This window comes from Oncorhynchus keta, chromosome 14 (genome assembly GCF_023373465.1).
Source record: "Oncorhynchus keta strain PuntledgeMale-10-30-2019 chromosome 14, Oket_V2, whole genome shotgun sequence".
NCBI lineage: Eukaryota > Metazoa > Chordata > Actinopteri > Salmoniformes > Salmonidae > Oncorhynchus > Oncorhynchus keta.
In genome coordinates this window covers 59,778,930-59,805,670 of record NC_068434.1, presented here as the reverse complement: position 1 = coordinate 59,805,670, position 26,741 = coordinate 59,778,930, and the positions used below count along the sequence as shown (strand labels likewise).

General features: G+C 42.0%; 1 long non-coding RNA gene across 1 annotated transcript; it reads left to right on the top strand.

Moving 5' to 3' along the window:
• The first annotated feature begins 11,864 nt into the window (after positions 1 to 11,864).
• On the top strand, positions 11,865 to 12,710 carry LOC118394298 (uncharacterized). Its single transcript, XR_004827730.1, has 2 exons — positions 11,865 to 11,952; positions 12,219 to 12,710. It is a non-coding gene; the product is annotated as an uncharacterized LOC118394298 (long non-coding RNA).
• The last annotated feature ends 14,031 nt before the right edge of the window (positions 12,711 to 26,741 follow it).

Genomic DNA, 26,741 nt, shown 5'->3' with positions numbered 1-26,741 from the left:
GTATTTACTCTTGAGGTGCTGTCCTGTTGCATCCTCTACAACTACTGTGATTATTATTATTTGACCCTGCTGGTCATCTATGAACGTTTGAAAATCTCAGCCATGTTCTGTTATAATCTCCTCCCGGCACAGCCAGAAGAGGACTGGCCACCCCTCATAGCCTGGTTCCTCTCTAGGTTTCTTCCTAGGTTTTGACCTTTTCCTAGCCACCGTGCTTCTACACCTGCATTGCTTGCTGTTTGGGGTTTTAGGCTGGGTTTCTGTACAGCACTTTGAGATATTAGCTGATGTACGAAGGGCTATATAAATACATTTGATTTGATAGAGTACTGAGGGTCTTCCAAATATTGAAAGTGTGTAAATAGTTACCCATGTTATTTTGTAAATGTATATATTTTTTTCCCCATATTTTTGTCTCCATTTTTTGGGGGGGTGTGTTAGAATACCATTTTGCCATTTTGTATATAGTTATTTGTTTCGAAATGTATACCATCACCAATTTGGTCACTTGGGTACATTTGGGCTACTTGTGGGACACCTGGGTGACTTCATGATAAATGGCATGTAGCACACTCATTTTGGAAGTTATCATTCTGAAACTTTGCACAAGTACTGTTGCCCTCTTATGTTTAACACTGATTGTCCCCATCATCCTATCTGAATGTTTGTACATTCCTGCCAAACAACTGGATCCTTGAGCATAGATTTCAATGCCTCTGTTATATGGATACACTGAGCATATTGTTTATTTCAGTTTTCATCTGTACCTAAACTTATAGCTTGAGGATACACATAGGACAAGTTCATCAGGAAATACCACCTTCTCAAATATTCTGTTGATAAAGTAGAGCCACAGGATGCATGCAAATCTGTGTCCTTCAAGGTCTATAAAATACCTTCAAATTCAGACTCTTTCCAGTTAGTATTAGACGGAAAGGCAACCTTGAGTTGATCTTGAGTGTACTGATGACTAAGTCCATTAAGACTATTAATCTCATCAACAATCATTTGTATTGTAGAGGAGGGAATTAGATACTTGGCCTGTAACTTAATGTAAAACATACACAGATGTGTTATATACAGACTTATCTATAACTGCTGGGTGCAGTATATGCTCTAGCCCTTCATAAATAAGATCTACACTAAACAGACTTTCAGCATCATCATGAGAACTCACTGACTGAACCGAATAATTGGACATGTGCAGCTGTAGCATACCTATGCTGCCTTGAAATGTGGGCGGTAAAAGAGGATCTTAATGTAAAGGCCACAGTCTGAAAGGGCATTTGACCTTTTCTCTTTATGAAACACGTGACCTTAGACGAGCTAGAAGATCCTTCAGATAAAGGCATTGTTTCTGACAAAGACGATTTCCCCACGTAAACGGCCCTTGCATTGTGTCACATTGTGATGCAGCAGACTCTCTATGATGATGACGACGCATATGACTTTTAAAAGCATTGTTTTGTCAAATGAGATTTGCAGCTAACCGTGCAGCATACATATTGGCCACTTGATTCATGTCGGTGTAATTACTGATGATCCACATAACCTCGTAATGTTTTAACAGTGAGGCCACAGGGACAACATGCCAATTCTTTGAAAAGACCTGATATGTTCCCAGTTTCTCTATATTTGACTTACCTGTAACAAAGAAAGAAAAGTAGCTTGTAGATTTTAATCTAGGTTCCAATTAACTACTGAAGGGACAACAGTGATAATTTCTTTGTACTTCCATGTTAAGCTACTCAGAATGCTAAACTAAGCTTAGCTATGAATTTTACTCCAGTTTGAGGATTGCAGGGAATTTCCTCAATTCTAATTCAAGGAACTGTTGAAGTAGAAAGAGAGAAAAACATATGTTATCAGGCGGGATTGGCTTACAACAAACTACCTAGCAAGCAAGTGTGGCAACGAAGGGGGTAGAGTGATAAATGGCAGATATGTGAGAGCAGAACTAATAAACGGGCTCTGCCCGATCACTAAAATGGCCACCCGGTCAGAACTACAGATCACAAAATAGCCGACCGCCAAAACTACAAGTCCCAGAAGCAAGGGGAACCCTCAGAAGGTGGAGTCGACCCAGAGATAAAGGGTCAATAAAAACCAGGAAGAAAGAGGGCTGGAAGGATATATTGTAGAGAAAGAGACAATAGATATTGGCTGGAGTTACCGTGTATGGACTGTTCTGTTTTGGACTTACCTGTTGGTGTTTGGACCTGGACCTACCGAGAACCCGATTCGTGCACCGAACCCTGCTATCCTTGACCTTGTCTACGGCCTGGGTGGACCAGGACGGAGAAACAAACACACAGGTACTGTACTGTTCCAAAGAACGCTCATTCTGGGGTGGTTTGGTGACAGTTTCCCACTTAATTTGCGACAAACGCTCATAACCTTGAAGAGGTTTGCCACACAAGATTAGCGCGCACCAGCTAGCAAGTTAGTGCGCTAGCTAGGTCATGAAATGCAGCTAGCAATCTAGCTAAATAGCTGAATGTCAATGCTTCAAAATTCAGAATGAATAAAATGTTAACTGTCAACATATGTTACAAAAAACGAATGTTTGCTTATCTTAGCTGGCTTGCTGCTAGCGAGCTACGGTCTAGTTGTAAGCAAAAGTTTGGTGGTAAAGCTCACCTTGGTATGACAGCTATCCAGTCTCCTATCAATGCATGTGCCAAGCTGCTGCATTCAATTGGAGCCAGTTGTGTTCCCGGGCATTTGAATGACGCCACCCAACGTGTTTCTGATTCGTTGTCAAGTGGTTTCTAATGGAAATGGCAAAAGGCAATGTGAAATATTAATTACACTAACCTTTTTAATAGTTCGGAAGAGTGATGTAGAGGATGATGACGTTGAAATAGAGAAGGAAGTGTCTGATATGGAAGAGAATGTTGGATCATAATAAATCATACTCTGAGGACAAAATTGCTGAAGTGGTGATATTAAATGTTTTTAAAAAATCACAATATAGCTTTGTCTTCTACCTGAGAGTCAAGATAGAATGCAGTTAATGTTTGTAATGTAGTGATCAATGTCAGGTCAATCACAAACGACAGCATTCTTTTTTCATTCTCTTGCATAGTTTTATTCTGTTTATAAACATCAGAACGTGTTTTACTATAATTATCTGCATTTAGAACGCAAAACTAAAGTAATATCCTTAAAACAATGGTAAATGTAGTGTTTTCTTTATAATGTATATTGCTGTATATCAACAGCTTAGTGTTGTGTGAAAGGGATGCATGTCTGTAAAAATACAGGCAGTTTAATGTATTTTGCATTTACTGACATTTTCTATTCTTCTACACGACGAAAGTTAAATATCAGTTTATCCCTGTAATTTCACAGTATTTTATCATGATTCATAAATATTTTAAAAAGTGTTTTTCTTTTAAAGCGTAAACTCGGCTATACCCTATACCCAATGTGGACACAGAATAGACCGCCAACTGCATAATTGAACTCAAACATAGCAGAGGAGATCAATTTGCATGCAAAAAAATAGTTATTTGTACATAAGCATTGCCATGGAAATGAGATGGAAGAGAGAGCGTTATCCAGGCAGAATAGCACTCAGTCACGATGAAGCACACCTGTTCCTGAATATTTCAGGAGCAATTCACTGACACATGACCGGACGGACGGACAGGACGGGACAGATGGACACACGTGCCCGCATGCATGGTTATAAGTCTCATGTAAGTACTGATGTGGGAATGTAATAGAATGTAATAGAATGTAGATTGCACAATAAAAGTCATCTGTGTAACATGTGTACTGGGGGATAATGACTTTTAACACTGCTATTGAGAGAGAAGTCTGTTAGGTATCAGATGGGTGCATAGTTAGGCCTGGAAATGGCACATGCTGAGTAGACAGCAGCAGTTTTAAAGCTAGTTCACTGAACCCCATTACAACTGGATCAGTTTCTCTCTCTGTTTCCTCTGGTTACAACTGGGTCAAGAACAAGTAAGCAATAGAAGATTTAAAGACTAAAAAGCATCCTTCAAACTGCTACCAAGTCAGAAAGTATATAAAGGCGTCCATGAAGTTCATATCATTGTGACTGTCATTGTAAGTAGTATAAGTTGGTGGTTGAAAGTGTACGTTTTGGAGCTGTTTTAGTTTTTCAGGGACGATCACTGCAGCGACTTTACTGTTGTGGCTAAATGACTCCATTTGCCAATTACTAATAACTTGGCACAGCATATCAAGGTAATTTTTTTGATTGGTGTAATAATATAATTTATTATATTAATAATCCACATTATCCATGACATTCACAATGCTTCTACATTTATGGTGAAAGCTCATAAAAAATGTATTGAAATGTAAGGTGCAGTGTAATGATTTTGCCCTTGGCTTTGACAATTTTGCAATATACAATATGTCTTTGAAATATAACATCCAATGATCAGGTCTGTCATATTTGCATATGCAGAAAGCAGGGGTTATTACTTCTGCGAAACTCCACTTACAGGGCATAATTAGTTCGGCATTAACATCGACGACAGCCAGACTCCGCAGTGTGGTGGAGTATTTCCTGTTAATGAGCCTTCTCACTGTACGCTTTACCCCCTGTCTCTGCTCTCCAGCACACTACAGATACACCGGCGAGGAACCCGGAATAATCAGCACATAAACACTCTCATTACATCAGATAATATTAGAAACCCAGGCTCCTTTAAATGTCCTCTATGGTCTCCAACAAAGGAATGACAGAGAAATTAAGAAATAAAAACTGCACGGTCAAATAAGCTGGGAAATGTATTTTACCTTTCTCTAATAAAACCGTCACCCACCGTCATATTTCTTTCAAAGTGCCCTGACTTAATTTGCAGAAGTTTTAATCTCTTTCTGCATGACTTCATGTTCATATTTTCATACCTTTCCTAGTGAGAATCCAGTGAAAAGGTGCAGATGAGCAGCCTGCCCCTGGTGTAAGTACCCTCAGAGATATTAGGCCTGACCAGTGGTGATTTTAACATGTAAATCTTGGTGGGGCAAACTCCCCAAAAATGGTTTAGATGCATGCCAGCTAAGCCACTACACAACACTAAACAATAAATTAATTGCAATAATGGTGACAAACGGTGCCCACAAACTGTTTGGGCCTACCGAAAGATGTCCCAACAGCAAAGCATTCTTTTCAACACCATGAAGTGAATCGCTGTCATCGCTACTGTTTGGGTTCGTTCCTTGCTTCTTGTCATTCATTGGCTCATTGGTGAAATTAGCATTCAGACAATATCTTTAATTAAATCATTCAAAAGAAATTGACAACCGGAACATAGTATGCATATTTCAGAGTAAGTTATGCAAAAATAGAAAAGGGTCAGAGTTGTTTTATTATGCCTACAGTCATATATCTTAGTGATGTCACTGCCTACATCATTACCTTCTACTCATGAGACCAAACCCATGCCTACACAGCTACATAAACAAGAGTTTCAGTGTTATCTAAAAGATCAGCAGTAAATGTCCACTACCCAAGTTGATAGTGGAATGTCTGACTAGTCTCTTATCTCTTACACTCCCCTGCAGAGTTCTCTCACAGTCATATTTCTCAAACCGTTTCTTTATAAGAGGCAGAGACTAGAAAAACAACTGTGGAACAATATTAAACGTTTATATACATATATATATTGTTGTTCTGTAGTCTAGAACCCTATAAATGTAAGAAGGGAGGGGTCTTATAACCCTTCCCCTTCTATTAATACAACATAAGCATAATCAATTATTATAATACATCAAACATTTTGTACAGCCCCTATCATGACCCCCAAGGTGAAGCCATTTGTAGTGTCGGGTATCAGCCTAATCTGGCAGCGAATCTGGCACCTCATTTACAGCCTTTTTAAAAACATGGCTGACTTGCTTAATGTTGGGGATAGGGCTGTCTACTGCCCCCGCTGGAGTAATTGCGTGCCCATAGTAAACATAATTATTTTGTCAAAAGTTGCTAATATATGCAAATAAAAAATATTATTGAATAGAAAACACTCTAAAGCTTCTAAAACCATTTAAATTATGTCTGTATGTAAAGCAGAACTCTCAGGGCAGTCATTCTCCCAAACTCTCTCTTGTCATCATAAAAGTTGGCCCAACTTTGACGTCATCGCCCCCACCCTTCCCAAGCAGTTACAGGTCTGGGAACAGTCTCTCTGTCTTCAGCTCGATCTCAGCTTTCAATGGGGCTTCTCATTGTGAGAATCGCACGCTCACGAGAGTTTTGGCGGGCCGAAACCTTTCGGTCATGCGAAAAAACAGGTCACTTTTATGCGCGCTCTGCTCAGGTCCTGTCTTTTTTCCAAGATCGATTATACAATGCATGCGTTTCTGTTCGTCCTCACGATTGCTGTACACCTTTATAACATGTTAAAGCTTGATTATGAAGTTAGTTTGACAAGTTTAATCGACATATAATATGTAAGTTTGATGTTTTGGTGCGCATCCACTTGACTTTTGGCTACATTTCAACCGAAATGTGTCGTGTTTGAGAACCGAAAGACACAGACTGCAAAACTAAATGCTGTTTTTGGTAAGTATAATTCCTTCCAGGTCTTCTGATGGAAGAACAGCAAAGGTAAGGGAATATTTATGTGGTAAATTTGGGTTTATGTGGACTCCAAGATAGAGGAGCCATAATGCTACTTTTTGAGCGCCGACTCATAGTATAGCCTAGTGAACGACACCTGTAACGTTAAAAATAAATGTAACACAGCGATTGCATTCAGAAGAAGTGTATCTAACTATATATATATGTAGAACATGCATATTTAGTCAAAGTTTATGATGTGTATTCCTTGTTAGCTGACGTTATCTGCCGGAGCTATCGTCATTTCTCAGGACATTTGAGAAGCATTTTTTGAACGATGCATCATTGTAAACAGAGATTTATGGATATATAGCATATTATTGAAACAAACATAAATGTACTGTGTAACATGTTATATTACTGTCATCTGATGAAGATTTCAAAAGGTTAGTGCATTATTTTTCTTTTAATTCTGCGTTTGTTGATTGCATATTTTTTTCAACTTGGCTATGCAAATTAGCCGTGTCTTCGGTGGTGGTTTGACATAAATATGTGCTATGTTTTCGCCGTAAAACATTTTAGAAATCTGACTTGCTGGGTAGATAAACAAGGTGTTTATCTTTCATTTGAGCCATTGGACTTGTTAATGTGTGGAGGTTAAATATTTTTAGGAATATTTTTGCGTTCCATGCGCCACCTTCCAGCTGAACGTGGGGGGGGTTCCAAAATTGGAACCCTAGTCCCCTTCTGGTTAAACAAATGTGGTTTCTACTGACAATTGAGATGTACAGACTATGGCATAAGGGAACGATGAGCGGATAAGAGGCAATCCATAATTTTGATTGACATTAATGAACGAGCTAAGAACTATTTGATCAGCACTTTTGAAATGCACAGCGACAGAATTGTGAAGAAGTGTTCTCCCTGTACAGCGACAGAATTGTGAAGAAGTGTTCTCCCTGTACAGCAAGTCAGAACCATAGGATAAATAAAGGGACATATAAGCAGACAATGAGAACTCTTACAATGCTCGATGATGCCATTTCTCTAAAACAGGCTATAGGCTACATGTGTACCACCAAGTCAGAACAGTAGGCTAAGTTATGAGGGGGAAAGGGACCAAATTATTATATTTATTTAACCTTTATTTAACTAGGAAAGTCAGTTAAAAACACATTCTTATTAGGGTGAGGCAAATGGGCTAATAACAGCTCACTACACAACACACATTTAGTATCTCTTTCTTAGCTACAGTATACATATCTCCCTGGCATATTACATCATGTATGCAGCAGGATACAATACATTTTTGTACTCACCTTGTTGTGCTGTGCTCACTTGAACAGGAAGGTGGTCACGGCGGTCCTTCTTGTGGGTAAATATTGTCATCAAACTTGATCAAAGTCTGGCATTCACTGGATTTATGGTGCTTTCAAGATAACTGGGAACTCTGGAAAAAAAGATTGAATCATGACGTCAGTTATCTTCAGGACGGAGCTATAGGAGGCCCGAAGTTTCCGACTTGGAATTCCGAGTTGGATGACCGCTCAAAACGTATCTTCACAGTCGGAGTTCCCAGTTGTCTTGAACTCACTGAAGTCTGAGACTTCCCAGTTCCAAGGTTTCAGTTGTTTTGAATGCGTCAGAAGTCATGATGGATTGACAGCATGGCTAATGTATTCAACTTTATCTAGCCCATGGTGTCGCATGTGACTGTTTATCCTTGGAAAAGAGACCCCTAAACACAGATTGGACCATACACCCTGAATAGTAGGCTAGGGATTGTTTTGCAATGATTGCAGTTAGCCACTGATTCCTTCCAAACAACTCATTGTTGAATTTGCGATTTCCAACTTGTTGTGTAATGTTTATTGTCCAATGGCCGATGAGCACCGATACGTTTTATCTATAATTTCTCTTCATATGACAAGGTTTGAAAAGAATTTGCCTGTAGACTGTCGATTAATGATGATGACTGCTTGTCTAACTTGCTAGCTGAGATTTTGAAAGTGTGATGTTGACATGATCAGTCCAATCAAAGGTACGGTAGATATTACGTGATTCGACATCCTATCTGTGGCCAATGACCTTGAGCATTCTTAGGGCACTTCTAATGTACAGTAATTCTATGGCAGCACCCAAGGGGCTTGCATTTTGTAGCTTTCCCCTGTAGATTTTGCAGTGACGTAGTGTTCCCACGAGTGACAGAACACTGAGCCAATCACGGCACAACTATAAAACATAACCAACCCCTACACTGTATTTTCCGCTGGCTGCCCCACCACCACAGAACACACTGAGTTAAGCTGAAACACCTGCATTTTGGAGTTGCCTTACTCAAGAAAGCAAAAAAGAGACCATGTTTGTATGCGGTGTTGTTAACTCAATGTTATATATTTTTTTTACATTGTTTGCAAACTGATATGTGACACGTATGAATGCCAAAATAACATACATTATATTTTGCTAAACAGATGGGGCTCAAAACAGGTGGTACCCAAACCTGCCCTGAATGACGTGTCACCACTGGAACTGACCACCCTCAGTTTCTCTCTTTTTATGTGTTGCCCAGAGTCAACATGGCCAAGGTGTTTTCTAACCCACTGCCCACCTCAGCAGTGCCTGCTCAAGTGCAGAAACAGCCGTGAGTGTCGGTTTAGCAGCAGCGGCGAACGAGCCTGATTGATAAATAAATGTGGGCTCAGCTTCATAGAGGAGGGTGGTGGTGGTGGAGGAGGAGGTGGGAGAGGACGAGCTGATCAAGGCAGCTGAGGATTGAGGAAGGAGACTCACTGATCCTTCAGAGTAAGGGCTTTGGTCGGGCTACTCCTTTGTCTGGCTTTGGGGACTATGTGTTTGAGCTAATCCTCTCTGACCCTCAGCCCTTGATGTGGAGGGAGATGGGCTGTATCGGAATCATGGTCCAATCCCACTGGTCACACGCACCACGTCATTTCAACGTGGAAAATTGGGTAATATTTGGTAGAAATGTCTGTCAATGAGATTACAACCTATTTTCATCCATAAAAAAAAAACAGGCACAACCTAATTCCAATGGAAAATGAATGTTAGATATGTTTTGTTTAGTTGTCACCTAAATGTGCTATCACCTGGTCTGGACTCTCCACCGTAGTAGCACCAACGGAAACCCCTAAACACCTCCCCGAGCACTCTCGCGACCACCCCGTGAGATCCTTCTATGGCCAAGAAACAGTGGGGTTATGACAAGATGACCAGGGTAGGCCTAGCACCACGGGAAACGAATGGAGAGTCAATAAGGAAGACTAATTATCTCCTTGTGACCCCCTCCCCGCGTCACCATGCCCAGAGGAGCGGTGACCTCCCTAATCAACCCAGACCTTAATGGTCGACTATCTAATGTGTGAATGCGGAAGGGCACGGCCACAGGAACAATGGGGATCCCTAAACTATGGGCGAACGCTCTATCAATAAAATCCCCAGCCGCGCCTGAATCGACGAGCGCCTTATGCTGGGAATGCGGGGAAAACTCAGGGGAAGTGACATACACAAACATATGTGCAACAGAGGGCTCTGGGTGAGAATGGTGCTGGCTCACCTGGGGTGACACTAGAGCGCCCTGCCTGCTGCCTCGATTCCTAGAGGAACCAACCCGGAACCGACCGGCAGTGTGACCTCTGCGGCCACAGATAGTGCACGAGCTGGAACCCCCTCCGGTCTCCCTGTGCACCGACCCTCCCAGCTCCATGGGTATCGGAGAGGGAGTGCGTGGGGATGGAACTAACAGATCTGAACGTCCGCAGGTAGCCAGCAGGTTGTCCAGCCGGATGGACAGGTCCACCAGCTGGTCGAATGTGAGGGTAGTGTCTCAGCAGGCCAACTCCCGACGGACGTCCTCACGCAGACTGCAACGATAATGGTCGATCAGGGCCCTGTCGCACCATCCCGCGCTGGCAGCCAGGGTCTGAAACTTCAGGGCGAACTCCTGTGCTCGTCCCCTGCCTCAGATGGAAGAGTCACTCACCCGCCGCTCTACCCTTGGGTGGGTGGTCGAAGACCGCCCGGAAACAGCGGGTGAACTCCTCAAACTGGTCCAACGCCGCATCTCCCTCTCCCCACACAGCGTTGGCACACTCCAGGGCTTTCCCGGTAAGATACGAGACAAGAGCGAACATCCTCTCATGGCCCGGAGGAGCCGGGTGGACGGTTGCCAGGTATAGGTGCAGTTCTAATAGGAACCCTTGGCAGTTCGCAGCCCACTGGGACCAGGAGAAGGAGGGGTGCGTAGTGGAGACCCCGGTTGGTACATAAACAGACGCACACCAGAACAAAACACGCACAAGCACTTACAAAAAAAAATACCAGACAAGGACATATGGGGAAAAGAGGGTTAAATACACAACATGTAATTGATGGGATTGAAACCAGGTGTGTGGGAAGACAAGACAGAACAAATGGAAAATGAAAAGTGGATCGGCGATGGCTAGAAGGCCGGTGACGTCGACCGCCAAACGTCGCCCGAACAAGGAGAGGGACCGACTTTGGAGGAAGTCGAGACAATTCTACAAATGTCTGGAACTCTATTGGAGGTATGTGAAACCATTCTTCCTCAAGAAATTCCATGACTTGGTGTTTTGTTGATAGTGGTGGAAAAGGCTGTATCAGGCGCTGCTCCAGAATCTTACACAAGTGTTCAGTTGTGTTAAGATCTGGTGACTGAGACGGCCATGGCATATGGTTTACATCGTTTTCATACTCATCAAACCATTCAGTGACCACTCATACCCTGCGGATGGGGGCATTGTCATTCTATGGGGGCACAGCCATGGTAGCCAAAATATTGGGAAAAATAATGGCCTGCCCAGCATTTTTATACATTACCCTAAGCATGATGGGATGTTAATTGTTTAACTCAGGAACCACACCTGTGTAGAACCACCTGCTTTAAATATACTTTCACTCAAGTGTTTTCATTCTTTTGGTAGTTATCTATATGTACTGCTTGGATGGTTCCATCTGAGCCACTGGCTTAATCCTATTCTTTAACTTACATTTTTGGTTGAGATGGTGACGTGAATCCAACATATAATTTTCTTAATGTGTCAACAAGTTAATAGGCTATTTACTGTATATCAATAGTGATATTGATATGTGTTTGGTTGTCAATGTAAACCGAACATCAACAATTGAAGGTCGATGTATCTTCTGCTTGTATGTATCTGTAGCTGATAGATCCATTGTTTAACTTTGAAATTATATATATATATATATCTATTGATTCTTGGAGAATATAAATGATTTGTCACGGATCTCTCTGGAACTTTCATTGCGCACACTTGGCCCCTATTCCACCTGATTAGTACTTGCAGAAGTGTGCCCTTTGGTTTCCATTGGCTGGTCGATTATTGTTACAATGTCCGTTGGTGTGTGTAAGTACTTGTGCTGTAAATTTTGGCTTTCGTGCCACAGTTTATTACGCGGGTGATTACGGGTCTCATCCCGTGTCTTAATCATTGTGTGTGTGTGTGTATATTTATTTGAGGTACTCCTCGCTCTTTTTGTTTTGGTTTCTATCCTGTGTTTTGTTATGTGTTTGGTCTTCGTCCCCATGCCTTTAAACGTTAAGCAGTAATTTGGCTTTATAAAAAACCCTATTACACATTCCTGCACCTTACTCCCGAATCCTTCACTCCAGGACTGGCCTGTCCTAGGATGCTGCTACTGGTCCATCCGGTGCCACCGCAACTTCGGCAGCTGAGCAGCCACAACTGGCCAGTTTGATGACAACGCAACTCGGCAGCTGCATCAGGTCCTGATCGAAACACACTGCATGACTGTGATCGCCTTGGAGGCCGGTGTTGTTGCGCTGCTAGTGCAGCATGTCAGGGGGTACTGTTACGGATCCAATTTAACTTCTTGTCTGGTTGATTATTGTTACAATGTCTGTTGGTGCATGTGAGTACCTGTGCTGTGTGTTTTGGCTTTCGTGCCATTGTGGATTGCGTAGATGATTACGGGCTCATCCCGTGTGTTAAACATTGTGTTATCTATTCGAGGTACTCCTCGCTCTTTTTGTTTGGTTTTGTACCCTGTGTTTTGTGTTTGGTCTTCGTCCCCTTGCCTTTACACGGCATGCCATAATTTGGGTTTAATAAAAAAAAAAAAAATTATGCATTCCTGCGCCTGACTTCCTGAATCATTCATTCCAGCGCGACACTTATATGTAAATGACAGATGAGCTTAGTTCCACTGTCACACTCCATGAGATTCCAAAATATAAGCTTTTTTTCCTCTGGTTATTTAAATGTACAATGTTTACAAGCACTGAATAGCCTCATTTGTTTAACTAGGCAAGTTGGTTAAGAACAAATTCTTATTTACAATGACGGCCTACCCCGGCCAAACCCTAACCCAGATGACACTGGGGCAATTGTGCGCCACCCTATGGGACTCCCAATCACAGCCATATGTGATGCTGCCTGGAATTGAACCAGGGTTTGTAGTGACGCCTCTAGCACTGAGATGCAGTGCTTTACACCGCTGCGCCACTCAGGAGCCCGAAAGGTGCATATTATCAAGATATCAAAGTATCACCAACAAAAAGGTAAACAATAGGCTTATAGCAAATGCAGCATATTGATTTCATTTTTCACCTGTACGTAAATAGCATTTTTCAGTAGCCCTCAAAGCATTCCATTCTATGAGCGCAGAATTGATTATTTAAATCGAATCAATGAGCCCAATCAGTCCTCCATGACAACAAAATCATAAACAACAGAGTAGGGCTGGCTAATAAGTCCTTCGTTTTGGGGTTATGCTCAGGTATAACAATTTGGCTAATCCATATTTCCATATATCCAAGTCCTATTCTTGAAGATCAAGGGGTATGACATTTATTGGAGTGACTGGAATTCTGATAGACTTTGGTTTTTAATGTAAACATATAATTGAATCAGATTATAAAAAAGCAATGGGTTTGAAGAAGCCTATGTAACATCCAAATATGGCCAGCAATGTAAACTTTAATATTGATTTATCCTGCAATAGAGGTCTTTCAATTGGTAACATACAATTTAATCTTCTAATGCCTCTTAAGAGGAAAGTAATCTAAAAATAACAATGTAATCAGACGACGTTACTGAGTTTGGGTAATCCAAAAGTCGTGTTACTGATTACAATGTTGGACAGGTTACTAGTTGAGGTGTGAGGTGTGTTCCGCCTCCACATTAATTCAAATAGAAGTAGCCCATTTCAGTTTTGCGGACAATTTATGTTTGAGGATCGCATTGCCTCCATTATTTTCCTTACAAATAATACATTTAGACGTGTGCATTCCTATCAAAGTAAGTGCCTTATTTTCTGTATATCGTGTTGTCATTTATACTGTAGCAATGTGTATGTGTGTATGTATGTGTGTGTGTGTGTCAGTGGATGTTGCTGAGAGAACGGCTCATAATAATGTCCGGAACGGAGTTTATGGAATGGCATCAAACACCTGAAAACCATGTGCTTGATGTATTTGATACCATTCCAATGATTCCGCTCCAGTCATTACCACACGCCCGTTCTCCCCAATTAAGGTGCCACTGATCTACGGTCACATGTTTTCAAGTACTGGTCACATGTTTTCAAGTACTGGTGATAAATAATGCATTCCAATTAATCCAAAAGATTGTAACGGACACATATGATGTGTATAAAATACTTTTTTGAAGGTTGTACTGATTATAATGAACTAATGCTAAGCTATTTGCCAGCTATGCGTGGCGCCATGTTTGTTGACATTACACAATGCATTTTGGGTGTCACATAAACATCAGTCAGACCAAAGATGTTATAACGGAGGTGAAGGAATGGTTCACTCATCTTTCGGGTAAACTTCCGGAAGTGAATGAAGGGAAGTGAATGATCATAGACAACCCCCCTTCAACACGCATACTGCAAACAGACCAAACTCATCGTTTCTTATCTTTTGGTTGAGGCGAAAAACAAACATGGTGGTGTGCACAAACTACCCATTGTCAGATTACTTTCGATTTCTAGAAAGTATTTGACAAAGAATTACCTTGGTGTACATTTATACATTGATTCTATTATTGGATAATATAATGGTTCAATTATTGAAATTGCCATTATTCACAGACTTTAGACTGTAGCCTACCATTGAAAAATGTACAAAAACACATTAATTTAAACATTGCAGATGCAAGTTTGGTAACAGAATGACATTAAAATCTCCCTTGGTTTTTTATGTGACCATGTTTCCCTTAAATATCTACTCTGAAATAAGATCCAAAGATGTCTGCAGAAATAATGGGGTGTCAGCTAGGTGTTATTCTACACACTGGCTCCGCCCCAAAACAAGACCACATTTGGTTGGTCCAGAATGTACAGTACTGTACTGTTTATTACATTATACTGTATCCTACTCATGTGCTTTAGTGTACTGTACTGCATTGTACTGTCCTGTACATGTAGTGAAAACCTTTTGGGATCTTGGGAGGGATCGTGCATCCAAGCATTTCAGCCAAGGTGTAGACTCTAACACTCCCAGTCAATGTACTGCCTGTCACAGGACGGGCAGTACATTGTAGCTTCGAGGTGTTTGAAACTTTGGAAATCCACCTTTTTATTTTTACATCTTAAACTAGTCACAGAGAAAATGTTTCAGTCTTGAATTGGACTCATCTGTCCCTGGTGTGGCCGCATCCGTGCTTCTTTCCAGTAACCAGGCATGCAAAGCTACAGAGCTCAGCCATTTTTCCTCTTAATTGAAACGCTGATTTGTGATGCCGCAGTGTTTTTTTTTGGAAACCTGGATGTTTTTTAAGCTGTGGTTGTCTTGGTTGCGCATAGGACACATTACAATTTTAGTGATTACAATATATAGACATCCTCTCAACGCGTGGTGTGAGCGGATAATTATAGAGCAAATTATTCTGCAAACCCTCTTTGAAAAATATCCTGACTTGTTTGAAAAACGGTGCAGACTCTACCCCAAAGTTTTAAACTCAAAATGCAGTTTTCCAGAGATCAGACGCTTGGACTAACTGTAATTCTAACATGGCCGGGTAGGCTGCGAAAATGTAGTCTCAAACATGTAGTCTCTTAACCCTTTTAATATTTTGCGTTAATCAGTGCTAGATTTCTGAGTGTGATTGTGTTGAATAGTTTGTGTTCCTATGCGTGTTGTGCACGTGACTAAATCCATCTTATTTGTATGTGTGCATTATGAGTTTTGTCCCACCCCTCTGCTAGCCAGTGGCTGACTGGGTGGCTGTTTTTTGATATGCTACACAGGATGGTCTAGGTAATTGATAGGACTTGTGTATGTTTACATGTGTTTGCTTGATATAATGACGATTGACTCTTTCTCCTTACACAGCAAAAATAATTTTTCCAACTGATTCGATTTCAGGATTTAACATTTTTTGACTCAACCTATCGATTTTGCTTATTTTTCTAGCATTTTAGCTAATCACTGGCACTGTGGAAAGCTGATTCTGTGGATAAATGTCTTTGCTTTTTGGCTCGACGCCGCATTTATGTCCACGATAATTGGGAATCACGTCGGCCTGGCTGGTTTTCCATACCAAACTCCGCTCTCAATGTCAAACAGGATTTTAATGGGAGATTAAAATTCTCCCCCCTATGAACCGACTTTGATAGAAGTCCTTGTCCAAGGCAACTCCTCCACTTTGTCCCATATGTAGGCCTATTTTTGTAAATGTTGTATGTTCCATGTATTTATTTCAGCTTTATTTAACCAGGTAGGCCAGTTGAGAACAAGTTCTCATTTACAATTGCGACCTGGCCAAGATAAAGCAAAGCAGTGCGACAACAATAACAGAGTTACACATGGGATAAACAAAAGTACAGTCAAAAACACAATGGAAAAATCTAGGTACGTTGTGTGCAAATGGAGTACGGTTAGGGAGGTAGGCAATAAATAGGCCATAGTGGCAAAATAATTACAATTTAGCATTAACACTGGAGTGATAGATGTGCAGATAATGACGTGCAAGCAGAGGGGTGCAAAAGAGCAACAGAAATAACAATATGGAGATGAGATGCTATTTACAGATGGGCTGTGTACAGGTACAGTGATGGGTAAGCTGCTCTGACAGCTGATACTTAAAGTTAGAGAGGGATATATAAGTCCCCAGCTTCAGTGATTTTTGCAATTCAATCCAGTCATTGGTACCAGAGAACTGGAAGGAAAGGCGGCCAAAAGAGGTGTGTGTTGGCTTTGGGGGTGACCAGTGAAATATACCTGCTAGAGCGCGTGCTACGAGTGGGTGCTGCTATGGTGACCAGTGAGCTGAGATAAGGTGGGGCTTTACCTAGCAAAGACTTATAGACGACCTGGAGCCTGTGGGTTTGGTGGCGAATATGTAGCGATGGCCAGCCAATGAGACCATACAAGTCGCAGTGGTGGGTAGTATATGGGGCTTTGGTGACAAAACATATGGCACTGTGATAGACTGAGTAGAGTGTTGGAGGCTATTTTGTAAATGACATCCCCAAAGTCATGGATCGGTAGGATAGTCAGCTTTACGAGGGTATGTTTGGCAGCATGAGTGAAGGAGGCTTTGTTGCAAAATAGGAAGCCGATTCTAGATGACATTTGGGCTTGGAGATGCTTAATGTAAATCTGGAAGGAGAATTTAAAACATCCTGTGGCGTATTGCATTAGCATTGAATAGCTCCCGCGATATGCAACTTTTCGGGGAAGTTAGGAACCAATATACACAGGCAGTTAGTAAAGCAAGGGTTAGCTTTTTCAGACAGAAATTTGCGTCCTGTAGCACAGACTCAAAAACTTCTGGGACATTGTAAAGTCCAAGGAGAATAAGAGCACCTCCTCCCAGCTGCCCTCTGCACTGAGGCTAGGAAACACTGTCACCACCGATAAATCTACGATAATAGAGAATTTCAAGAAGCATTTTTCTATGGCTGGCCATGCTTTCCACCTGGCTACCCCTATCCCGGTCAACAGCTCTGCATCCCCCACAGCAACTTGCCCAAGCCTACCCCACTACTCCTTCACCCAAATCTAGATAGCTGATCTTCTGAAAGAGCTGCAAAATATTGATCCCTACAAATCAGCTGGGCTAGACAATCTGCACCCTCTCTTTCTAAATTTATCCACAGCAATTGTTGCAACACTTATTACTAGCCTGTTCAACCTCTCTTTCGTATCATCTGAGATCTCTAAAGATTAGAAAGCTGCCACGGTCATCCCCTTCTTCAAAGGGGGAGACACTCTAAACCCAAACTGTTACAGACCTATATCTATCATACCCTGCCTTTCTAAAGTCTTAGAAAGCTAAGTTAAACAGATCACGACCACTTTGAATCCCACCGTACATTCTCCGCTATTCTATCTGGTTCCCGAGCTGGTCATGGGTGCGCTTCAGCCACGCTCAAGGTCCTAAACGATATCATAACCGCCATCGTTAAAAGACAATACTATGCAGCCGTCTTCATCGACCTGGCCAAGGCTTTCGACTCGGTCAATCTTCAGACGGGCCTGGACATGTACTGGCTTAAGGAGGGGGACACATCTAGCACTGCAGGATTTGAGTCCCTGGCGGCGTAGTGTGTTACTGATGGTAGGGTTTGTTACTTTGGTCCCAGCTCTCTGCAGGTCATTCACTAGGTCTGGAATTTTTGCTCACCGTTCTTGTGATCATTTTGACCCCACGGGGTGAGATCTTGCGTGGAGCCCCAGATTGAGGGAGATTATCAGTGGTCTTGTATGTCTTCCATTTCCTAATAATTGCTCCCACAGTTGATTTCTTCAAACCAAGCTGCTTACCTATTTCTTACCTAATTGCAGATTCAAAACTTTGACATGTTTCTACGAACTTTACGGATACTATTTGGAATTTTTGTCTGCCTGCCGTGAACTGCACGAGCCTGTGGATTACTAAACAAAACGCGCCAACCAAATGGAGGTTTTTGGATATAAAAATTATCTTTATCGAACAAAAGGAACATTTATTGTGTAACTGGGAGTCTCGTGAGTGCAAACATCTGAAAATCATCAAAGGTAAGCGATTCATTTTATTGCTTTTCTGACTTTCGTGACCAATCTACTTTGCTGCTAGCTGTTTGTAACGTTTTGTCTGCTGAGAGAGATGTCCTCACGTAAATGCTTGGTTTGCTTCCACTGTAAATCTTTTTTTTTTAATCTGACATGCCAGGTGGTTTAACAAAAGGCTATGCTGTGTTTTGCTATATTGCACTTGTGAGTTCATGAAAATTAAATATTTTTGTCATTTAATTTGAATTTGGCGTTCTGCAATTCAGCGGATGTTGATGAAAATGATCCCGCTAAAGAGATGGGTGCGCCAAGAAGTTAACTATGTCTTGTCACATGCCAAGCTAAATGCAACAGGGTGCAGATGGGTTGCAGAACTCGCCGACTTCTATCTCACTATCAGGTATCGTCCAGGCAAAGAGAACATTGACTCTGACAGTTTGTCCAGAACAATGATAGACATGGAAACACTGATGAGAGAATGTTCAGGAGTTGACATTGGACTCATTTGGAGCAACTGCACTGGCCGTCAACACACAACAAGACTCAAACATATCTTTGTCAATGGCAGTCTTGGCTATGTATACACCAACAACAGAAACCAGATGCATCATGCCTTTCTCAAACGCAGAGATACGACAGGCACAGAGAGATATGAGCATCGGACCAGTGATGGAACACAAACTGTCAAGTTCAAAATAAACGGGGCAAGAAGTGAAAACATAAAACATGAAACGCAGATGCCTTCTTCAAGACTGGGACAAGATGGACTTGGATGAGAATGGTATCCTCCATCGCAAGACAGTAGTCAGAACGCAACTGGTGTTGCCAGAGGAGTACAAGCCTACAGTCTTGGAGGAACTATATGACGAAATGTGCCATCAAGGTGTAGATCTCACAACATCGCTGATACGAGACATGTTCTTCTGTCCGTACATCCAAAGAAAGATAAAGCATTATGACATGAGAAGCTGCACTTGCCTGAAACAGAAAATACCTTGCAGTGAAACAAGAGCACCACTGACCTACATATTGACAACTCACCCGTTTGAACTTGTATCCATAGACATAGACAAATTCAAGGGGGGTTATGAGTACATACTAGTGATAGTCGACCACTTCATGTGCTTTGCCCAGGCGTAAGCTACAACCTCAAAATCAGGCAAAACAGTGACAAACTGGATCTTCAATGACTACGCTTTGAAGTTCGGATTTCCTACAACAATACATCATAACCAAGGAGGAGAATTTGAAAACCAGCTTTTCAAGAAATTGCAGAAGTACTGCGGCGTCGCAGGGTCAAGAACAACTCCCTACCATCCACAGGGGAATGGGCAGGTTGAACAGTTTAATAGAACGTTAATACAGATGCTCAAGGCACTCACAGATAGACAGAAAACAAACTGGAAGGAGTACCTGAACAAGCTGCTGTATGCATATAACTGTACTACCTGTGAAGTGACAGGATTATCTCCATTGTACCTCCTGTATGGACGATCACTGAGATTACCCATTGGCATGCTCTTCAACTTGAACTCAGGGTCAGGAAACAGCAATCTTCAAGAGTACTCCAAAAAATGGAAACTAGGAATGCTGGAGGCATACAGAATTGCAAGGGAGAATGTTAAATGTCACCAGACAGAAGTAAAGGGAACTATGACAGCAAAATCAGAACCTCAGTGTTGTCAATCATGTCTTCATCAGAAACATGACACCACGTGGAGGTACAGACAAACTTCGTAATCATTGGGAAGACAACTTTCACACAGTTCTACGCCAGGTGTGAGAAGACATTACAATCTATGAACTGAAACTTGAACAAGGAAGGTCCAGACAAGTCTTGCATCGTAACCTACTCTTATCGTGTGGCCACCTGCCCCTGGAAGTTCAAACACAGCAAAACTCTAAGCCAAAGAAAAGAGGAACAAACCAAAGTAACAGACAAATGGAAGAACTCGAACAGGACAATGACGATGATGAATGCTACAGATATGAAATGCCGCCTTGGGAGTACCCAGAAAGAAGCGAAAGTCCTGATGTAGAACCTGCAGAACACGCAGTTGATCCCGAACAGGACACACCTGTGGACAACTCAATGCATCTGCCAGAAGAGACTAAGAACGAAGTGGAACAGACAATGGACTTACCTGTAGACTTACCCATAGACAAAGAAGTTCCAGATCTTCCGTCACCAGCTCAAAGTGACTGCAACAGGGAAATGGAGCAAAAGTTTCAGTTGCCTATGGGAGAACACAGTCCGTCGAAGTTATTCACGTATGACAAGCTTGGAACTCCAACCTGTTACAATGCAGGACCAACAAACAATGTTGTGTATCAGTACCAGCCCTTGCACTATGCAAATACACAAGCAATGGCCTTATGGACAAGTCCTGTTCAACAACAAAAAGAGACAAGCAGTGGCTAATACAGAAATAGACTGTTTATTGAGCAAATAATATGAAAGTGATCATGGACTTATGTACAGAAACACAAGAAGCTCATGGACTTACAGATACAGTTGAGCACTACCTCGGGTATACAATAGTTTGTTGCTATGAGAGAGAAAAAAAGAAAGAGTTCCTGCTGATGTTTTAAGAGCCATACAAGACGTAAGAATATCTAAAGACACAGACAAAATCATGTTTAAAAGAGGCATATAAGGTAAAATACTTTCAAAAGAACAATACAAAGAATGTCAGTTTAAGAATGTGAAGAGAGTGAATGTAACATTCATAGAGCACTTAAGGTCAATGGTGATGTTATCGGGAATTAAAGTGCCTTAACAATAATACAGAATCATAATATGTAATATGCTCTTAATTTTTCTAAATGTTAAAAAAAACATCTGTGTGCTCTATTGATGTCTGATCTGCGTTTGATTGGTTGTACCTAGGAATTCCTATAGGGACACACGAGTAGCGATAGAGAAAGATATAGTGGGGGTAGGAGGGAAAGAGGAAGGGAGACAGTGGGTTTGGGCTTCAGTAGTGCATGACTTTGCAGTTTTACCGCCATTGTGACAGTGACAATGGCCCAGTGAGCAGTGGACTGAATCATCTCTCTCTTCTGTGTCTGCCTGCCTGTTGCTTTCAGACTGGCCCCGACTTTATAGTCTGCCTGTATTTTCTTTTCTCAACCCGAGGAGGTAAGTAGATGCCCCATCTTTCTCCCCCAACACATGATGAGTTCTTATTTTTAAAGCCACCCTAATCTTACCTCATCCACCCACCTTCCTCCCCCCTGTTCAGTCTAGACAAGCTGGCTTTAAGAGTGGGATAATCTTCTAATCTCTTTGTTGAGGGTAATGGGAGAAAAGGGAGAAAGTCATCTGCAAAGCTTGTGAAATGTTCTCTTGTTAGCCCAGAAAAAAAGCAGCCGTGGCAGCAGCAGACAGGACTTTTACCAAATTAGCTTTTTAAAGCAGCAGCAGACAGGACTTTGAGGCTCTTCTTGACCAAATTAGGCTTTTTAAACCCCAGCAGAGGGCAGGAAGAGGACTGTCAGCCTCCACAGAGTAGTTTATGAGAAACAGTTTGATATCTGTGGCCCTAGGACCATGAGGCTCCTGACATGATGACTTGAGTCTTATCAATCATAGGACTACCTGTAAGGACTCCTTGCTGTCCCCAGTCCACCTGGCCATGCTCCTGCTCCAGTTTCAACTGTTCTGCCTTACTATTATTCAACCATGTGGTCATTTATGAACATTTGGGCACTTCTGTTATAATCTCCACCCGGCACAGCCAGAAGGGACTGGCCACCCCACACACAACCTGAGCCCTCCGTGCCCCAGGACTACCTGACATGATGGCAGTCCACCTGACTGTGCTGCTGCTCCACAACTGTTCCCTTATTATTATTCGTGCTGGTCATTTATGGAACTCTTCATGTTCTGTTAGAGGAGGAAGGGGTGGACCGTCCTACTCAGTGGATTTCATACAAATAAAAATAGTGAAACATTTTTTTAAAGTTCTCCTTTTTAGAGAAAACTATACTAAATATATTCACATCACCAAATAACTGATTAAAACACACTGTTTTGCAATGAAGGTCTACAGTAGCCTCAACAACACCCTCTAGCGTAGCACTATGGTATAGCCGGAGGACGGCTATTTTGAGTCCAATTCTCACCCCTCCCATAGACTTACAGACTTACACACGACTTCCGGAGGACGTCCTCCAACCTATCAGAGCTCTTGCAGTATGAACTGACATGTTGTCCATCCAGTCAAAGGATTAGAAAAAGAATCTAGTACTGAAAGCTAAGCTACAGCTAGCTAGCATTGCAGTGAATGAAGTGTGTTTAATAGTTTACTCAAAGAAAGAGAAATACAATAGTTTAACAGTTTTTCTTTAAAAAATAAGGTGAAGCAGCAGAGCTAGAGAGTAAGGGAGAGAGAGCGCTATATTTCATTGTATTTTTCCTCTTCTTAGTTTAACTTTCACTTACTTAGCTAGCTAATGCAGCTAATTTAGCCTACTCAACAACCTGACTCAGAGAGAAATGCTATTTATGTGAGCTAGCTGGCTAAGGCTATCCAACACAGCAGCTCTTCCAAGTCAAGGTAAGTTTTAGGTTAAATACATTTATTGCCACCATGGGTACTATTATTCCTCTCTGCTCCTGGCTGATGCTTTTATCCAGGGTCACTTGCATAACGTATCGTCTTATGTAATATCTAACCCAGTCTTTCACTTGACAGAAACTGAGATGTGGCTCTGTTTCTAAATGGCATTCAGGTTCTTCTGTCATTCAGCCAGTGAATCAGAGCCACAGCCAGAACACTGTACTGTTGCTGCACATAACCAGAGTGCACCTGGAATGGAAATCACACAAAAGACAACTGACTCCCCGCCATCACCATTAGACGACAATGAGGTCTGCTTTTCTGTTCTTATTTGTCTGTTATGGAATAAAATGCAGATTAGCTGAGAGAGTGAGACATAATCACTTGTTGGCAGGCACTCTCACTTTCCCGCTTTCATTATCCTCAATTTAATTTGTGCATATTCATATTCACACCTGGGAGGGAGGGAGGGAGGGAGGGAGGGGAGGGAGGGGGAGCAGTGTTTATAGCAGTCTGCAGCAGTCCCATGTAAACACTCTTCAGAACACTGAGTCACAGAGCCGAGCTGTCTCGCCAAACTCTCACTGTGCAATGAGAATGGTGGCACTCCTGGATAATGAACTACTTACTGTAGGCTTGGGCTGGAAGTGGCCATAGGTGAGACGACAGAGAACTCATGAATGATGCGGAACCCTCCAAGCTGTAGAACCAATGTTGCGTTCATAGACTAATTGGATAATCAGAAATTCTTATTTAGCTGCATGGAACATCTCTTATGGAAATTGCACAGACTAATAGGAACATTTGTCTGACGATGAAACTATGAAACTATTATTGGCTTACTCCCCTATTAGCTACAGCCACGCCTGTAACTCCCCTTCAAATAAGTCAAAGTTATAGGTGCAGATGAGTTGGTTTATTGTCGAACCAGTGGTTATGCTCATTATCCTTCAGGCAGATACAGGTAGGCTCCGGTGGAAGGTCTGAAACTGACCTGGAGGAATAGCATTTTAGAGCTGAGAAGATGAGGAGCAGGTGCTAATGTAAACATGGAATAGCACACCTTCTGGCCTCAGGATAACCTTGACCTAGCGAGCAGAGTTATCCTGAACGTCGAGGCAGCTGTGTGTATGAATACTCTAATTATGTATTGTTTGTCTACAAAATGAGCAAATGTCTCTTCCACGGCTGCAATGTAAAAGAGTTCCGGACGAGTATGAGTCTGTGGATAAGAATGTTTTTACGTCGATATTATAATTTATGGTCCATTGAATGTAAAAGGAGTGTGTTCTCTTTACAATCAATGAACGGCTAAGATAAGGATGCTCTCGTCGTTAACTGTATGTGCAGATAACTAAGTGTTTTGTTAGCAACGTTTGTTATATTATGTATATTAAATAAACCTTCATCACTGTCTGTGTATCGTTTGAACAACCTTGCAGCTGACATTGACGTGCATAAAACCTCCATTCACTGAATCAACATTCACAAGCCTATATAATGACAATAAGAAACCACACAGAAACCCTTTCATTTTTTTGACAGGTGGAACAACTGTATAATGATATGTGTGCTTACAAAAAAAAGCAAGTCGTTGGGCAGATTTGCATCCAGATTTCCGGCACCGTGTTCAATACAAAATCAAAATTGCACAGGATACACAGCAATCAATCGATATACATTGAACTGAATTCCGTTGTGGACCATGGGTTCACTCATCTGACTGCATCACTCTGTTCACATTTCACAGTATTTGTGTGTCGTGAAACTCATCATTCTGTGCATGACTCGCTGCGGTTTGGACATGTTTTTCCTAGTCTTATACCGTGTGGGCTGTGTCGACAGAGGTCATTATAATGCAGGCCTTGGTCTGGGATCCTAGCTTGTTTATTTCTTCTCCGTGGTATTGCATCTCCATGTCAAAGAGCACTGTTGTCATATAATTACACTCCCAGCTCCCATGACACAAAGTTAGACGCCAACCCTGATTAGAAGCACCACGGCTTGCTCTCATTCTGCCGAAATTGCACTCGCACTACAATCAATTTATGACACTACCAGATCTTTGCAGTCAGCCAGGGGATGGAGGCACTCCAGGACTAATATCAAAGCTGTCCCCTCAGCCAACCTCATAGTCACATCTTCAATTCATTAGGGGAGTTAGCTGACCCTTGACCCAGGAGGGCTTAGCGGTGACCTCTGTGTTGTTTTGGGCAGCTGAGGGGTGGCTCTGCCCCACCTTTTCAAGAATGGAAGAGTGAAAAGTAAACCTCTCAGCAGCTGCAATAACAACAGTAAGCCCCACTCTGATTAGAATATGAGAGTGAGCACACACAGAGTCAGAGTAGTTGTTGTTACTTGTGTGTATGCACATGCTTCCTTGTCCTTAAACGGGGATTGCTCATATGTGATTCTAGTAATAATAAGGAAAATGTGTCAAGTCCCCTCTCCCCGAGAATATATATTGTAACACACAATGTACAGTATACACAGTATACCTGCACTTTATGTAGGCTATACTACAGTATATGCAAACACAACCTCAGGAACAACAACATGCTGTTTCTCATCTCACACACACACATTCTAATTGTCTGTTTACCTCTTGTCAGAGCGGAACACGATTTCAACCCTTTCTACTCATCTCGCACAGTCATGTTTATCGTGAGCTCTCGATCCCACAATTATTAATGTCGTGCCTGAAATTACATTTTGTGAAATCTATTGAAATATACTTAAATGGTTGGTTACGTGTCCACTCATTTTGGCAGTCATCTCAATCAGTCAGACCATTGGTTGCAGGCTCCCTAGTTTGTGTGTTGACTCACAAACACACACCAACACACACATTGTGTGTAGCTGTCTGATTGGTCACAAGACCAGAACTTTTACCAATAAAAGAAAATCATTGAAAAAAAAAAGATTATATCTTCCACTATCACTCTCTTTTACACTCTCATCTCTATTTCTCTCATCTCTGCCACACACGCTTGGCTAGCTATCTTTCTCATGTCTTTCTCCTCCACTCCGTTTGCCTCCCTGACCTTCTCTCTCTATTAGGTCATCAATCTGTTCCCGCTCTCCTTCTCTCTTCCCTCCTGCACTGTCTCCTGAGGAAAGGTGTCTGCCATCGGCCCCTGCAGATCTTCCCTGTCGGGCAAACAGCCAGCCGTACTGAAACCGCTGTACTGCTTCCAACCAGGTGGTACACACAGATAAAGAGGAGCTGAGCTTTGATTCCAACGCAGCCTCACCTGAAGGCATCCGCAGCCACATCCAATCTCTATGTTAATCAAACGTAGATGCACAACGCAAGACAGCTGAGAGAGCTCGATAAACCCATCTTCCACTGCTCTCCTCCCTCTTGCTCCCCACAACCCAGACAGATTCAAGCTCTGTGCACGCTATCCAGAGGCCCCCCACTTACAGACAGACATGGGTCTTAAGATGTAAATGAAAAACAGGTCAAAGTAACGTGGAATAACACTATTTTCTCAATCCATCCACCGTTTGTCATTTAAATGCGGTCTATCATGTGCAGCATTGTAGTGCGTTCAGACACAGTACATTTGACGGCTGCCGCTGCGATTCAGGTTCATTTGCA